Raw genomic sequence first — 17,833 nt, forward strand, 5'->3', positions numbered from 1 at the left:
AGGGACAGTAAACACCTTGTAATCATAAGACATTTTATTGAGTTGCTATTGAATAACATATCAGCCAAGTCTTAACATTTTTATAACAAATTAACAACCTTTTAATTGCAATTATTTTTCAATGGCCAAACTCAACCCCCCATTTACCTTATTTGGAGGAGCCAATCTGGGCTTTACTCCACAGACAACAAGGCTAGCCACGTTCATAAAGTGAATTGTTTTGCAGTTGTTATCTGATAAAGCCAGGGACAGACATGTAGCAGAGTGAAACTGGGGAAAAAAAATAATGAATATATTTTACAAAGTTGATTCATTATGCATAACTAAACATTTTATTTAAAAATCCCCAGGTGTTTACTGTCCCTTTAAGTGTGGTGAAATATATCTAAGCCTGCAACATGCTGCGCAGTGATCAGTTAGCTCAGAGCACAAGTTGAAGGGACAGTAAAAGGGAGCATGCACTTTTAAACAACTTTCCAATTTACTTCCGTTTAATAATTTTCTTCATTCTCTTGGAATTATTTGTTGAAATGCATACCTAGGTAGGCTTAAAAGTAGCACTTCAGTACTGGCAACTAGATGCTGATAGGTGGCTGCATATATATGCCTCTTGTCATTGGATCACCAGTGTTCAGCTAGGTCCCAGTAGTTTGCTGCTCCATTCAACAAAGGATACCAAATGAATAAAACAAATTTGATAATAGACGTAAATGATAATGTTGTTTTAAAATGCATGCTCTATCTGATACATGAATGAAAAATGCTGGGTTTTATTTATATTTGTTTCTAATAGGCCACAGCCAAGAAGAACAGGACGATGAATTTCATCAAGCTTTCAAGAGGTGTTTCCCAAACTGCTTTTGGTTTGCAACCTTGTAAATTGTGCTAACATTATGACAGTAATAAATCATTTTAAACAGTTCTTTTGCAATTCAGTGTTTAATTGCTTATGTATGTTATCAATTTAATGTCCCTTTAAGTTGAGACCATGGGGTCCAATTATCAATGTGCGGACGGACATGATCCGCTATAGCGGACCATGTCAGCCGCACACCGATAAATGCCGACAGCATAAGCTGTCGGCATTTATCATTGCACCAGCAGTTCTTGTGAACTGCTGGTGCAATATCACCCCCTGAAGATTTGCGGCCAATCGGCCTCCAGCAGGGGGTGTCAATCAACCTGATCGTATTTGATCGGGTTAATTTTCGGTGATGTCTGTCCGCCACCTCAGAGCAGGCGGTCAGGTTATGGAGCAGCAGTCTTTAGAACGCTGCTTCATAACTTGTGTTTCTGGTGAGCCTGAAGGCTCGCCAGAAACACGGGGCATCAAGCTCCATACGGAGCTTGATAAATCGGCTCCCATGATTCAGTTTAAACCCCTTCAATATCTGAAACTAAGAGATTAAAGCTTTAATAGCTCTGAAAAGTGGCACCAGCTTGGTAAATTCTGCAGTAGGGCCGATGCTGGCTTTCAGGCAAGTCGCCTGCATAAGATCAGCTAGATCCAACCCTTAGCAAGTTGGTATAAAAGAGCCACAATGAAAAAATCTAGAGACTTTCTTTGCAGCTTTATTTTAGTAATTTCATCAAATTACAAACACTTTTTAGTGAAACTAAATAATAGCAGCCAGGGGCATAACTAGACCTCACTGGGCTCCAGGGCAAAAGCTGGGCAAGTCCCCTTTTCAGCAAATTTGAGCCTGAAGCCACATTGGAGAACGAAGAGCTGCTTCTCCTTAAGGGTCAGATAATCTAAAGCTCTCAGCTCTGACAAGACTATCTAAGACTCATCAGCACTTGAATTCTTATCAGCACTTCAAGATCCCTTCAAAACATATTAGCTTGAGAGCTGTTTTTCTAGGTATACAAGGTTCTGGGTATCGTGAACACATACGTGCATTACATTATAATACTAAAAAATAATTGTGCAGGATTTCTCTACATGCCAGCAAGGTTTTGATTATCAAGCCCCAACTGAGTTATCCTTTCCCCTTGTTTAGTCTACACCAGAAGATATGCATTTGTGCAGCTTTCCTGTACTGATATGGTGGCAGGTCTTTCAGTATAGCAACACTATGGCATCCATCCTGAAAACCCTGCCACTATATTGTAAAGGCAAATATATTCACCCTCATTGTGAGCTCTGTTTTGCAGCAGACGCAAAGGTGCCAATATGCAGATGGAGTCCAACCTAGAGAGGCTCCCCGGTAGCAATGCCAATACTGATTACAGGGGCAGCTAGCTCCAGGTCCATAGAGGGGCAGGCCCATTTTTAAATGAAGCCTCTGAAATCCCTGTAGTTACACTCAAGATAGGAGCACCATACAACCATTAACCCTCCCACACAGTTTAACCATTGTTTAACAGATTACCTCAATACAGTTAAATCTCAACTGGTACTGTCAACCTGTAAACATATATTGTGTTCTTTTGTCTCCTATATAAACTACAACTTAGCTGCTTAAGCTTAAGGGACTAGCCACCACTATTGATAGCAACAGGGTTACCGCCATGCTGTGGAACATTTAATATCTTCAATATTTAACAACTTCAATGTTAGTGTCAGCTAACGCAACAAGAAGCTAAACTACAATACACTGTATCAAAACTCAAATATTTCTTTCACCGCGTACAGTTTAATAATATTTATATGTAATCTTACAGCATCAATTAAGAAAATGGCAACATTTTATGATGAGCTACATATAATTATTTTTAAAGGCGGAAGATACCCAAATGTTGAATCACTTGAAAGTGATGCAGAATATCTGTAAAAAAAAGATGCATAGAAAAATATCACATGAAGATAATTTAGCTCAATAATGACTCTTTAGTCACATCCCACTGTAAAGGGACTTTAAGTATCCAATCAGAATGCTTTCTCCTGGAATTGCAAGGGAGCATGTATCTGACATGCGCAGGTACAGTAACTTTATCTTCCTCATCAGTTAAGGAAGTTTACTATAAAATCTTGTGAGATTTTAATGAAATCCCATGAGACAGTACTTTTATTACAGTAAAGCAAGTGTAAACTCAGCACTGAAAAACCTGATTGGCTTGTTTTTTTATCCTGCTGATGAAACTAAAAAGAGTAGCTCTAGATCACAGAGCACTTACTCTTGTAAGCTGAAGAAATCGTAAGGTCAAATATTTGACCTTTTTACATAGAGATGTTCATGTGATATTTTCAGGAATGCCTCTAAATCACCCCAGAATGCACCCAACCTGCCCCTAAATCGAGCCTGTGTGATTGGCAAGACACCATTGATTTTATCCAGCGAGACCAGCTTTCTGTAACTAAACAGACATGCAACGATTTTATAATTACAAAAGTTTGCATAAATAATTTTACAGGTTTTTGGTGTTGCCGTTGAAATAATTGCTGTATGTATATATGCCAGTGGTTTGTGTTTGATGTGCTAGATATTAATGGCAGGAAAGCCCCCTTACAAAGCTGGGGAAAATATAGATGAAGAGATGATCAATATATATGGATAATGATATTGATTTATAATAAGGCCTGCTCTTAGCAACTACACTAGATGCCTCTTGTGAGAGAAGGAACATGTAGTGGGGATTGGTGGGGTAAAACATTAAAGGGGCATGAAACCCAAAGATTTTCTTTCATGATTCAGATAAACCATCCCATTTTAAGCAACTTTCCAATTTACTTCTTTTATCTAATTTGTTTTGTTCTCTTGGTATTCTTTCTTTTAAAAGCATAACTAGATAAGCTCAGGAACAGCAATATAGTACTGGGGGCTAGCAGCTGATTGGTGGCTGCACATATATGCCTCTTGGTACTGGCTCATCTGATATGTTCAGCTAGATCCCAGCAGTGCATTGCTGCTCTTTCAACAAACCATATCAAGACAGAGAATGAAGCAAATTTGCTAATAAAAGTAAATTAAAAGTTAATTAAAATGTTATGCTTTATCTGAATAATGAAATAATAATTTGGGGATTCATTTCCATTTAAGGCTAAGAAAATGTGATTGATTTGTCCCTTACTGGTGTAGCTAAAGTCTGCCAGTATCCATCTATTTTTGTTAGTGATCTCATCTGTCGTATATGGTTTTATATACTGTAATGTTGTTATTTTTTAACTTAATTTGATTTAATTTAATTTAGCAATGCTGATTTTTCCAGTTGGTTGCAATAGGTAATTTTGTAATGGCACATATTATATAATATATATTACAGAATTGAGATTTAGTGTGCTGTAGACAGGTTTTTTTTCTCAACTACGGTCATCATATACCTATAACCCACCAGATTTTAATTATTTCTCTACTTGAGATGATTAGTCACCGAATCAATGAGACTTATTCATCTTTACTAAGGCAGGTACATTTTTAAAGGGACATTAAATTAATCGTATATCAATTACCAGCAATTTTAATCTTTTTTTTTGTTTTGTTTTTTTAAACGACAGTCTAGTCCAAAATAAACTTTCATGATTCAGATAGGGCATGTCATTTTAAACAATTTTCCAATTCACTTTTATCACCAATTTTGCTTTGTTCTCTTAATATTCTTAGTTGAAAGCTAAACCTAGGAGATTCATATGCTAATTTCTAAGCCCTTGAAGGCTGCCTCTTCTCTCAGGACATTTTGACAGTTTTTCACCAATAGAGGGTGTTAGTTCATGTGTTTCATATAGATAACACTTTGCTCATGCACGTGGAGTTCCAGTGAGCCAACTCTGATTGGCTAAAATGGATGTCAGTCAAAAGAACTGAAATAAAGGGCAGTTTGCAGAGGCTTAGATACAAGGTAATCACAGATGTAAAACATATATTAATATAACTGTGTTGGTTGTGCAAAACTAGGTAATGGGTAATAAAGGGATTATCTATCTTTTTAAACAATAAACATTTCTGGTGTAGACTGTCCCTTTAAATAACACATTGCACATATGTTTACAATGGAAATTAAAATTCAATCATGTGTCTTTAAAATGCAGCATTTATATTCCTTTATTGATAACGCTACATTGCTCCCTACATTTCAATGTAAAATCATTCTGCATCTACCTCCGGCTGCTCTTAGCGCACACATTCTCCCGTTTACAAATTCTTTCTAACTCATAATTTACTTTAACCATGTTTCAGATTGTTCTTCCCTCTCACCGTGTTTGTCAGTACCTCTCCTTTAGATAGTAAACTTGAGAGACTTTCTACCTGTAGGCGAGTTTAAATAAGTGATCCTATCATTGATTGTGCTCAAGGGCAAAGTATTGTCTTGTTTAAATTTGCCAATTTAACTACTATGGTAATGTACCCTCACAAATGTAACCTACCCTACTGTACTTGTTCATGTATTGTAATGTACCCCCCTATATGAACTTTACTTTGTACAGCGCTGCAGAATCAGTTGCCGCTGTATAAGTAATCATTATTATTAATAATAATAATATTAATAATAATAATAATCAGTGCTTGAATTATTGGTTTAATGGATCATTAGCTGAGAAGTACAAATGTATTAGTAGACATGTTTCGTTTAGCCTATACACACATAAAAACAAAAAGTTTGTTTTTTTAAAGTGTGGGGACATCTGAATTATTAAAAAATAGAATACTTTTAAATATTCACCTAGATTACGAGTTTTGCGTTAGAGGCTATGCGGTGCTAACGAGCAGTTTTGTCTCACCGCTCACTTACATGCAGCGCTGGTATTACAGGTTTTTACAAACCCGTCGTTAAAAGGCAAGAAGTGAGCATTGAGCAAAATTTTGCTCATTACCGCACTCCAATACCAGCGCTGCTTAAGTCAGCGGTGAGCTGGTGTAACATGCTCGTGCACGATTTCCCCATAGGAATCAACGTGGAGAGCCGGCTGAGAAAAAGTCTAACACCTGCAAAAAAGCAGCGTAAAATTCAGTAACGCAGCCCCATTGATTCCTATGGGGAAATAAAATGTCTACACCTAACATGAACCCCGAGTCTAAACACCACTAATCTTACACTTATTAACACCTAATCTGCCGCCCTCAACATCACTGACACCTACATTATATTATTAACCCCTAATCTGCTGCTCCAGACACCGCCGCCACCTACATTATAGTTATGAACCCCTAATCTGCTGCCCCCAACATCGCCGACACCTACATTATTTTTATTAACCCCTGATCTGCCGCCCCCAATGTCGCCACAACCTACCTACACTTTTTGACCCCTAATCTGCCGCCCCCAACGTCGCCGCCACTATAATAAACATATTAACCCCTAAACCGCCACACTCCCACCTCGCAAACATTAGTTAAATATTATTAACCCCTAATCTGCCAGCCCTAACATCGCCGCCACCTACCTACATTTATTAAACCCAAATCTGCCACCCCCAACATCACTGCCACTATATTAAAGTTATTAACTCCTAAACCTAAGTCTAACCCTAAGCCTAACACCCCCTAACTTAAATATAATTTAAATAAATCTAAATCAATATTCCTATCATTAACTAAATTATTCCTATTTAAAACTAAATACTTACCTATAAAATAAACTAATAGTTACATTGTATCTAGCTTACGGTTTATTTTTATTTTACAGGCAAGTTTGTATTTATTTTAACTAGGTAGAATAGTTATTAAATAGTTATTAACTATTTAATAACTACCTAGCTAAAATAAATACAAAAGTACCTGTAAAATAAAACCTAACCTAAGTTACAATAACACCTAACACTACACTGTAATTAAATAAATTAAATAAATTAAATACAATTAAATAAATTACATACAATTAAATAAATTAAATTAAATTAGCTAAAGTACAAAAAAAAAACCAAACACTAAATTACAGAAAATAATAAACAAATTACAGATATTTAAACTAATTACACCTAATATAATAGCCCCCCCAAAATAAAAAAAAACCTCTAGCCTAAACTAAACTACCAATAGCCCTTAAAAGGGCCTTTTGCTGGGCATTGCCCCAAAATAATCAGCTCTTTTACCTGTAAAAAAAATACAAACAACCCCCCCAACAGTAAAACCCACCACCCACACAAACAACCCCCCAAATAAAATACTATCTAAAAAAACCTAAGTTCCCCATTGCCATGAAAAGGGCATTTGTATGGGCATTGCCCTTAAAATGGCATTTAGGTCTTTTGCAGCCCAAAGTCCCTAACCCAAAAATAAAACCCACTCAATACAGCTTTAAAAAAACCTAACACTAACCCCCTGAAGATCGACTTACCGGGAGAAGTCTTCATCCAAGCCGGGCCAAAGTCCTCAACGAAGCCGGGAGAAGTCTTCATCCAAGCCAGGCGAAATGGTCCTCCAGATGGGCAGAAGTATTTATCCAGAAGGGATCTTCTATCTTCATGGAAAATGTTTGCTGATTGGAACAGCCAATAGAATGCAAGTTCAATCCTATTGGCTGATTGGATCAGCCAATAGGATTTTTTCTACCTTAATTCCGATTGGCTGATAGAATTCTATCAGCCAATTGGAATCTAAGGGACGCCATCTTGGATGACGTCATTTAAAGGTATCTTCATTCATCGTTTGTCCATCGGCAGAAGAGGAAGCTCCGTGTCAGATGTCTTGAAGATGGGCACGCTCCGCGCCGGATGGATGAAGATAGAAGATGCCGTCTGGATGAAGACTTCTGCCTATCTGGAGGACCACGTCGCCCGGCTTGGATGAAGACTTCTCCCGGCTTCGTTGAGGACTTCGGCCCGGCTTGGATGAAGACTTCTCCCAGGAAGTCGATCTTCAGGGGGTTAGTGTTAGTTTTTTTTAAGGGTGTTTTGGGAGGCTTTTATTTTTAGGTTAGGGACTTTGGGCTGCAAAAGAATTAACTGCCCTTTTAAGGGCAATGCCCATACAAATGCCCTTTTCATGGCAATGGGGAGCTTAGGTTTTTTTAGATAGTATTTTATTTGAGCGGTTGTTTGTGTGGGTGGTGGGTTTTACTTTGGGGGGGGTTGTTTGTATTTCTTTTTACAGGTAAAAGTGCTGATTATTTTGGGGCAATGTCCCGCAAAAGGCCCTTTTAAGGGCTATTGGTAGTTTAGTTTAGGCTAGGGTTTTTTTTATTTTGGGGGGCTTTTTTTATTTTAATAGGGCTATAAGATTAGGTGTAATTAGTTAAAATATCTGTAATTTGTTTATTATTTTCTGTAATTTAGTGTTTGTTTTTTTTGTACTTTTAATTTAATTTAGCAAATTGTATGTAATGTATTTAATTGTATTTAATTTAGTTAATTTATTTAATTATAGTGTAGTGTTAGGTGAAGGCAGATTAGGGGTTAATAGATATAATGTAGGTGTCGGCGATGTTGAGGGCAGCAGATTAGGGGTTCATAAATATAATGTAGGTGGCGGCGGTGTCCGGAGCGGCAGATTAGGGGTTAAAATTTTTAGTATAGTGTTTGCAATACGGGAGGGCCTCGGTTTAGGGGTTAATAGGTAGTTTATGGGTGTTAGTGTTCTTTTTAGCACTTTAGTTATGAGTTTTATGCTACAGCGTTGTAGTGTAAAACTCATAACTACTGACTTTTAAATGCGTTAGGACTCTTGACTGGGTAGGGTGTACCGCTCACTTTTTGGCCTCCCAGGACAGACTCGTAATACCGGTGCTTTGGAAGTACCATAGAAAAAAGACTTTACGAAGTTTATGTAAGTCGTTTTGCGGTAAGACCAATGAAGTATGCGGTGCCCCTAAACCTCCAAGACTCGTAATACCAGCGGGCATAAAAAAGCAGCGTTAGGACCTCTTAACGCTGCCTTTTTACCCTAACACACAACTCGTAATTTAGCCGATTATTTTTCTGTTGGACCAGAGAAAGATTTACACAAAGAGAAGAGCTTTAACATAAGGTAAATGTGTGCAGGGCATTTAGTATGTTGTAAAAAGATTATTATGGACATGATAATGGAAGAGGAAGCAAACATCTGGCTTACACCTTGTCAAAAACATTGCTTGGTTCCTCCAAACTCCTGCTATTCCCCTTCAAGTGTATTCATTCCCAATGCCATCTTCCTCCATTGGAGTTGTCTGGTCTAGAGGACATCTGACCTACCACTAAGGTGGATGAGAACAATATGCTGGCGGACTTCTATGCTATTTTCCTAAAAGAACTGATAAGGAGACCAAGAAATGTGTCAAACATTTTGATTCTTGTCATTCTTATACCAATGAGACCTTTTCTATAGTCTCCACCATCGATCACTAGTTACAGAAATTTCAGGCTGAGATGGATACTTTGTGGGAGTTAGCGGACAATTTTGAAAACTACTCTAGATGAGAAAATGGAAAATGTTTGAGTCAGTGGCATTCCAACTACATGACCTGATGCTCTTCTCGTCCTGTGGGCAGCATATTTAACATATAATACACAAATAATAGAAAACACAGTGATGTAAATAACGTATGCTTGCAAATATACTCATTTACTCCAGTCCAGGATCTTAAAGTGTTCAAAAAATATTCAAAGATGGCAGTTGAAGACTTTATTAACAAGGAATCCCTGGGCTAAAAGCTTCTGATCCACTATGAGATTATTAAAACATAATCAGAATTTGTAAAATCAATACCCTAAATACACTGCTGTATACAAAATAAAATACAAAATATAAAGTGCAAAGTTTAAATGTATTAAAACTTAATCTGAAGTGTAAAGTAACATAAAATACAAAGCAAAATGCAGCGTAATTCTCATGTCATGCAGTGCTACATTGCACTGTGCTTATATGCCCTTCACATACAGGAATGCATGGAAAGCCTCTTGGAGAACTATAGCTAAATCTGCCTTTTAAGAATTTCACTAGGGATCTAGCAGTGCTGGAGGATCATTTTTGATCATCTCACCTGAGTGGAAAGCCTATATCATGTGGCCCACTGGCCCTTAGTGTCAGATGTAAAAAACTATGCCAACACTCAGAGGGGCTGCCTTCAGGGAACTATGTTAAAAAGAGGATTTTGATGTAATCTGCAAGACGTCTTCTATAGAAAGTGTTTGGCGTATTTTGACACAATCTCATCACCTTTTAATCTGCAAGAGAAAACAGCATGATCTGCACTGGGAAATGTTTACAGAACACGCTAGACCAGGAGGAACAATTTCAGCTAAGCCCATGGAAGCCCCTGTTCAGTCCACTAGCAGAGGAGGGGAAACAACATTTTTTTTCCATGTGCAGAGTGAGATAGTTTTTTTTTCCCTACAAACTATACTTTATTTTTTTTTCATAAAATACGATTTTTGCAGAACATCTTTGTTATGGTTTTCAATGTAATTAAACAACACAATTCTACTGCATATTTTTATATCAATATTTGTTTTATATGGTTTTTAAGTTATGATTTTTTTGTGAGTCCTATTGTAATGTATGCATCCCCTTCACATACTTAAAAGCTGGGGACACCCTTTGAGAGACATACTGTTCTCAAGGTAAAAGCTGCCTTTAGAGAATTAGGACATGAGCTTCATAGTGCTGGTGAGATTTATAATAGAGTCTCAAATGCCTAGAGTCTCACAAGCCTAGAGAGCTATATAAAATAAAATTAAAAAAACTTGCCAGCATGGAGAGAAATAAGGGCTCCATTTATCAAGCAGCGGTAACTGTTTCAGAGGTCCCAATGAAAGTTAATAAGTCCTCCTTAACCTGTCTGCTACTTAAAGGTGGTGATTGAAATCATCCTGATCTGATATGATCAGGATGATTGACAGCCTCTGCTAGTGGCCGATTGTCTGCCAGTAAGCAGAGGATGGCTTTGCACAAGCATTTTTGGTGAAATGCTTGTGCAATGATAAATGTGGACAGCGTATGCTGTCCGCCTACACCGACATGATTCGCTTCACCAAATTATGTCCACTCGACATTTGATAAATGGAACCCAAAATCTTTGCAATTTTTTATACCTTATATTATAATTTAGATGTTTCTCCTTGACATACAGAACCTGCATAGTGAGATAAACATCCCTCAATGTAAAATTTGAGTTACAAGATTTTTGAGAGACCTTGCTGTACTGACGAGACTTCTTAGATAATCTCTCCTGAGCAAAGAGCTTAAAGGGACAGATTACTAAAAACAATTCTCCCTTTTAATTTGTTCCCAATGATCCACTTTACCTGCTGGAGTGTATTAAATTGTTTACAAGTATTTCATTACCTATATTGGCATTTGAAATAGTTTATTTAGCCTGTGGTATCCCCACCCATCCTGAAAGTTTTTGGCCTTGAGGTCGAGCTGTGTTAACACGGCCAGTAGAATAAAATTACACTCTCAGTGAGTTATAGAAGAGATAAGGTAATACAACGTTAATTTTCCATTGTTCTCTCCAAGTATTGGTGATTGGTTTACGAACGGATCTAAGATAAAGAAGCAGGTATATGTACACAACGTGATAAAGTAATGAGATCTGATTATACCTACAAGCTCAACCCATTTTATTAGGTTGTGGCTTCAAAACACAAAATCAGCTAATTCATATACACAAATAAAAAAAAACCCAAATCTCATACATTTTATACTCTGCAGCTGGTAAAAAGTTAATTGGAAACACATTAAGGGAAAAACAAATGTATAGTATACTGTCCCTTTAAGATCATTGGGCCCTATGTCATTCTATTCTAAAAGTTTTAAAATGTTTAATCATCCCTTAAAATGTTAGAGAAGCTTATCTCATTACCTCTCTGTAAGTGACCACAAACCACATCCCCAATGCTATCCTAGTTTTGTTTTTTCCAGACATCTCTCTCCAGAGTAGGATCATCTAACCCATCTGTGTTACATCTATATAGACAAATCAGGTTCTACAGAATATGTTGGAGTAACAAAAATAGATAATATTAAAATCAATATGTTTGTAGGAATTAAGAATCATGTTAATAATAAAAAATTACTCTTTTATACATTGTAATATAACTTAAACCGAGGGCACCATGGAATTTCTATTAGTCAGGCCTAGATGAAACTGTGGATGAGCAAATGTTTTGCAACATTCGAAAAATTAATCAAATTTGAACACATTTGCTCGTTTGTTTCAAATTTTGGATGTTTGTACAACATTCTAACATTTGTTTAATGTAATAGTATTTCTAATGCTCTCATTAAATATAATATCCAGTTTGAATTTTGCTAATGCAAATTTGAATCGAATTATGCATTATTCAAATTAGAACAATTTGAAAAATTATATTTTTAAGAGTATTTTTAATATTCTCTTTAAATATAATATTCAAATTATGCAATATTTGAAATAGAAAAAATCTAATTGATATATTTGTATCTATTATGTAGCATTTTACTAAATTCCCTACTGCATGAACTATTGAACTTTTGAACAGTATTTGTTATATCGAATGTTGCATTTGAAATTTCGAATGTGGATATTCCACCTAATTATGAATATTCAAAAAAAAAGTAACATTCGAAAACCAGAAATAATATTTAATTACCGAATTTAATGGAATTTTGTTCTTATTAACATTCAATTGTCCACAGAACTATTTATTCTACCAAGTGAATTGTACTTTCACCAAAATAAAATTCTTTAATTTTGATAGAGCATACTATTTTTAAAAAAAATCCAGTTTGCTTCTATTATCAAATTTACTTCTTTAACCTATTTAAAAATGTGCCCCCTCTATGTGTACATTTAATAAAACACACCAGTAAATTAAAGCTCTGAGTCAGCATGTTTCATTTTCTATAGAAAAACTACAACATACATATTTCTTCTCTATCCTGTATCAACCCACTGTAATAGCTAAATCTATGTTTTTTCCAATTTGTATTGGCCTGATACAAAACTAACTAGCAACATTTAGCCAACAAGAGCCCTGAGCATAATAAAAACTCACTTTGATATTTACTTTGGCCTGTCTTGACTAAAATCCTGCTTATACTATGAATTAACATGTGAAATGCTGGACTCCAGCAAGAAAAGATACTTATGACTTCAGAAAATATTGGTAAACATAAAGGGTAAGAATACAAATTGCACATTATGAGTTTTCTGCATGATATGGTCTTTTCACAATCAATTTCCATTGTGCAGATATTACAAGTGTTGAAAAATGGCAATTTCGCAACAATCCTTTCCGCGCTCGAAGAGCTGTAGTTAACAGTTTTCCGCAACATAAATGGTTAAGCCAACACCATCCCTCATGGCTTAAAGCAGTACCGAAAGGTCAATTCCAACGTATTAGGCGTAACTGTGACAGCATTGAGGATTATGAAGAACAGTCAAGCATACTTAAAAAGAGGTTTCTACAGAAAGGATATAAGGAAGAAACTCTTGAGCTGAATAGTTAATAAATCAGAACTAAAGATAGAAGTCTTCTATTACAGAATAAAAAGTGAGAATCTAGACAGGAACAAAGTTTTAAGCAGAAATTAGCACCATCTCTAATTAAGGGTATGAATCCTCCAACTCCAATACAAATTTCTAACCTAAAGGGATTTTATACTTGTGGCCACTGTAAAGGGTGTAATTACACCAAGAGAGTACTTAAAACTTTCACATCTTTAGTTACAGGGAATACTTTTGAGATTAAGCATTTTATAAGGTGCAAAACTAAAAATGTAATTTACTTACTACAATGCTATTGCAAAGTCCAGTGTTTAGGTCAAAGCACCAGATTTGTGAAGACAAGAATTCTAGAACATCTAAACAAAATAGATAAGAGACACAAAGATCATGGAGTTCCACTACACTGTAATAACTGTCCAAAATGTAATGCCCTAAATTTTCTATGGATGGGGATAGAACGGGTTTCTACACATTGGAGAGGTGGAAAAATAGAGGTAGAATTAGATAAAAGAGAGCTATGGTAGATACACACCATCAGAACTTATGGACAATGGGGTCTGAATAAAGACATCAGAATAGCAGCATTTATATAATTATTTAATTTTAATGTCTTCACTTTAATTTTACTAAATATCAGATATAGGAATAGTTTCACTTTCATGTTACTAAATATTTAATCACTATCCTGCATGATAAGTATGTTACACATCTTGCGAATATTTTATAGGGTTAATATAGACAGTAGAGCAGCAACACTTATATAATTAGCACCTTTAATGGGACAATTATTTCACTTTAATTATTTATTTTGTTATATATGTTATAATGGACGTTATATGTTCTGATTAATGTTAAAAATTGTACTTTGGAATTTTGGAACACTACGGTTTCAGCAGTAGCAAAACTTCTATTGAAATAAGTCACATACTAAAATGTGAAATAAGTCACATACTAAAATATGAAATAAGTCACATACTAAAATGTGAAATAAGTCACATACTAAAATGTGAAATAAGTCACATACTAAAATGTGAAATAAGTCACATACTAAAATATGTCATTTTATACTAATGCGCAAATATAAATTATTTTAAATGAAATGAAATATAATATTGTATAATTTTTCATCACATGCACGTAAATACACAAATACTGTTCATTTGTTTTTTTCTGTTAAAATCCCTTAGAGATGTTTTTTTCCTGTATTGGAAGATCTATTAATTTGAGCATACAAATACACCATAAAGGACAGTCAAGCCCCAATGAAAGCCCCAATGAAAGAGACACACCTCTCTTTTTTTCTGTGACTGGGCCAAACTCTCTGTGATAGGCGGATCAAGTCATGTGACAATACCGGACCTGACACGGAACTGACTACATGTAACTACTTGATTGAGGACTTTGAAAAATATAATCCTATTGGATAGTTTTCAATTCTAGTAACAGCATTTTTTTTTTTTTTTTTAATTTTGTTTGAAACCAGAAAGATTATTGCAAACTTATTTTCTATCTTAATACTACCTTTTACTATCAATGAGTCCTTTTTCAGGTTCTAAACAAATAGACAATTTGTGGTTTATTGTGATCTATTGTGAGTCCGTTTTCCACCAAACCAGAAATTGGAACATCTATGATTTGTATAAAAGGTTGAAATGTTTGTCACAGCACAGCAATTGTACACTTGATTTTAATTTGCTCTTTAAAAAGACGATTGTATTAGTTGAAACGCGTTGAGCTATATTAAAGCTTTGTTTTTATTCAGTATTTGGCTGTGACTGTGCTGGACTTTGATCTCCAATGGAGTAAGTTACTACTTGTTTTCTATACAGAGTATTCTATCACCCTACCAATAGAATATTCCTCCCTTTACCCACAGTTTGGATGTGTTTGTCAACAGATACTGTTTTCTCACAAGGGTGAGTATACTGCACTATTATTACTTAACAGCTACAAACACATCAAGCCCTTCTCCTTTACTATTAGAGATCAGCAGAGTCAGACAAGGAACAAAATAAGAATTCTATAGGACCTGTGCCATTTATATTCCACAACGACACTCATATTAACACTGTCTAATAAAAATTATTTAAAAATATATTGCACACAAAAGTTATAAAGGCTCAAAGATAGGAGATCTCGGGTGTTAGAAAAAAAAGCAGACAAAGGGATTTTACATTGTCATACATACACATACATGGAGAAATCAGTACTACAGAATTTTGGGGGCAATATACAAAAAAACGTTGATGATAATAATAATAAATGTAACCAACCCATATTTTCCTTTGATGTTCAGCACCTTGGTCAATTCTAATCTATAGGCTGACCTATTTTGATGGATTTTCGGCCAGAAAATGGCACTTTTCAATTAAATGCGATCGCAACAATGGGTTTTCAGCTGTTATCAAAATAGAACATGTTTGGTATAGTATGTTGACAATATTAGAAATGTGATCAAAGTAAGTTTACACAGTACTGAATGGGTTTACTTCAAATATTGTGTCTGCACTGCAACAAATGTGTTATTATATAAGCAATGCATCAGCGTGTTAAGCAGTGTACAAGGGTTATTCTCATTACAATGCATTAATGTATTAATCCCTCGTGCCATTTGGACGTAGGTATTACGTCACACAGTACTTTGCCTAGCGTACTGTATTGTGTAGTACCTGTGGCACATGCAGAGGTTCCCACTGTCAGTTTAGACAGCAGAGACTGCAGCCGGGGGGGGGGGGGCTCCATTACTATATGAAGACAGATCACCAATTATAACAGAGAGTTAAAATTCGGTTTCGAATTTTACGATTACATTCGAAAATATTCTTTTCGAAAAAATTCGAATTTAGATTGTAATAGTATTTCTAATGCTTTTTCGTTAAATGTAATATTCGAATTATGCAATATTCGAATTCGAAAAATTTGAATTTAGATTGTAATAGTATTTCTAATGCTTTTTCTTTAAATGTAATATTCGAACTATGCAATACGTGTATTCGAATTCGAAAAATTCGAATTTAGATTGTAATAGTATTTCTAATGCTTTTTCTTTAAATGTAATATTCGAATTATGCAACATTCGAATTCTAAAAATTCGAATTTAGATTGTAATAGTATTTCTAATGCTTTTTCTTTAAATGTAATATTCGAATTATGCAATACGTGTATTCGAATTCTAAAAATTCGAATTTAGATTGTAATAGTATTTCTAATGCTTTTTCTTTAAATGTAATATTCAAATTATGCAATATTTGAATTTGAAAAATTTGAATTTATATTCGAATTCGAAAAATTTGAATTTATATGTTTGTAATAGTATTTCTAATGCTTTCTTTAAATGTAATATTCGAATTATGCAATATTCTATATGGAAACATTCAAAATGATATATTTGTATCTATTATGTATCAATTTACTAGATTCCTGCCCTACCACATGAACTATTGAACTTCTGAATAGTATTTGTTAAATAGAATGTTAAATTCGAAATTTCGATTGTGGACATTTGATATAATTATAAACATTCGAATTCGAAAGTGACATTCGAAAACTGTAAATAACATTTGATTTTCGAATTTTTAAGAATATTCGTTCTTATCGACATTCGGATTTAGAATTCGAATTTCGGTAATAACATTCGTTCTACATTCGAAATTCGAAAATTTACACATTCGCCCATCCCTAGAAAGGAGGGAGGTGGGTGGATCGGCCCAATGGAAAAGGGGGAGGGAGGGGTGGGGTTCAATACGCTACAGAATAAAAGGGATACGCTATAGAGCAAACTCTGATGGAGGATCTTGAAGGGTGAGGGGTGGTGCTACACTACAGAAAAATTAAATAAATAAATTTAAAAAAAAAAAAGTGAATGTGTTACTGGCAGACTGTCTGACAGTAACAAAGATGTCAGCTAGCAGTTGGAGGGGGGAGGGTTAGATAGTTATTGGAAGCATCAGGGAGGTGGATTATTGAGAATGGTTCCCTACACTACAGAAATTCAGAAATTAAAAAATATATTTAAAAAATTATAATATCCGTAAACTGCATACTGGCAGACAGTCTGACAGTACCTTAGATAATGGTGACCAGTGGAGGGTGAGAAAGGAAAGAGAACTGTTTGGGAGGGATCAGGGGTGGGAGGTGTCACGTGGGAGGGTAATCTCTACAATACAGCTACCTTACAAGTTAACTAACTAACCTTGTTACTACCGTGTATTTCATGTTGTGTGCAGCTGCAATTAGCAGGCATCTAATTACTACAAATATTGGCAAAGCCATGTATGTCTGCTATTTCTAAACAAAGGAGACCCCAGAGAAGCTTTTACAACTATTTGTCTTATGACTGCCATGATTGTGTGTAAATAATTTCAGTAAGAAACCCAATTTTGCTAAAAAGTTAACAATTTTTCAATACCTCAAGACCTTAAAATGATCAAAAATAATAAAAATATAAAAAAATAATAAAAATTCTGGTCTTTTTTTCTTTTTTCTTTTTTTTTTTTTTGGGTACTTTTACAATAATTTCTGAATTCTGTGAATAAATAACTAGTTTAAA

The sequence above is a fragment of the Bombina bombina genome, chromosome 1, assembly GCF_027579735.1.
Source record: "Bombina bombina isolate aBomBom1 chromosome 1, aBomBom1.pri, whole genome shotgun sequence".
Lineage (NCBI taxonomy): Eukaryota > Metazoa > Chordata > Amphibia > Anura > Bombinatoridae > Bombina > Bombina bombina.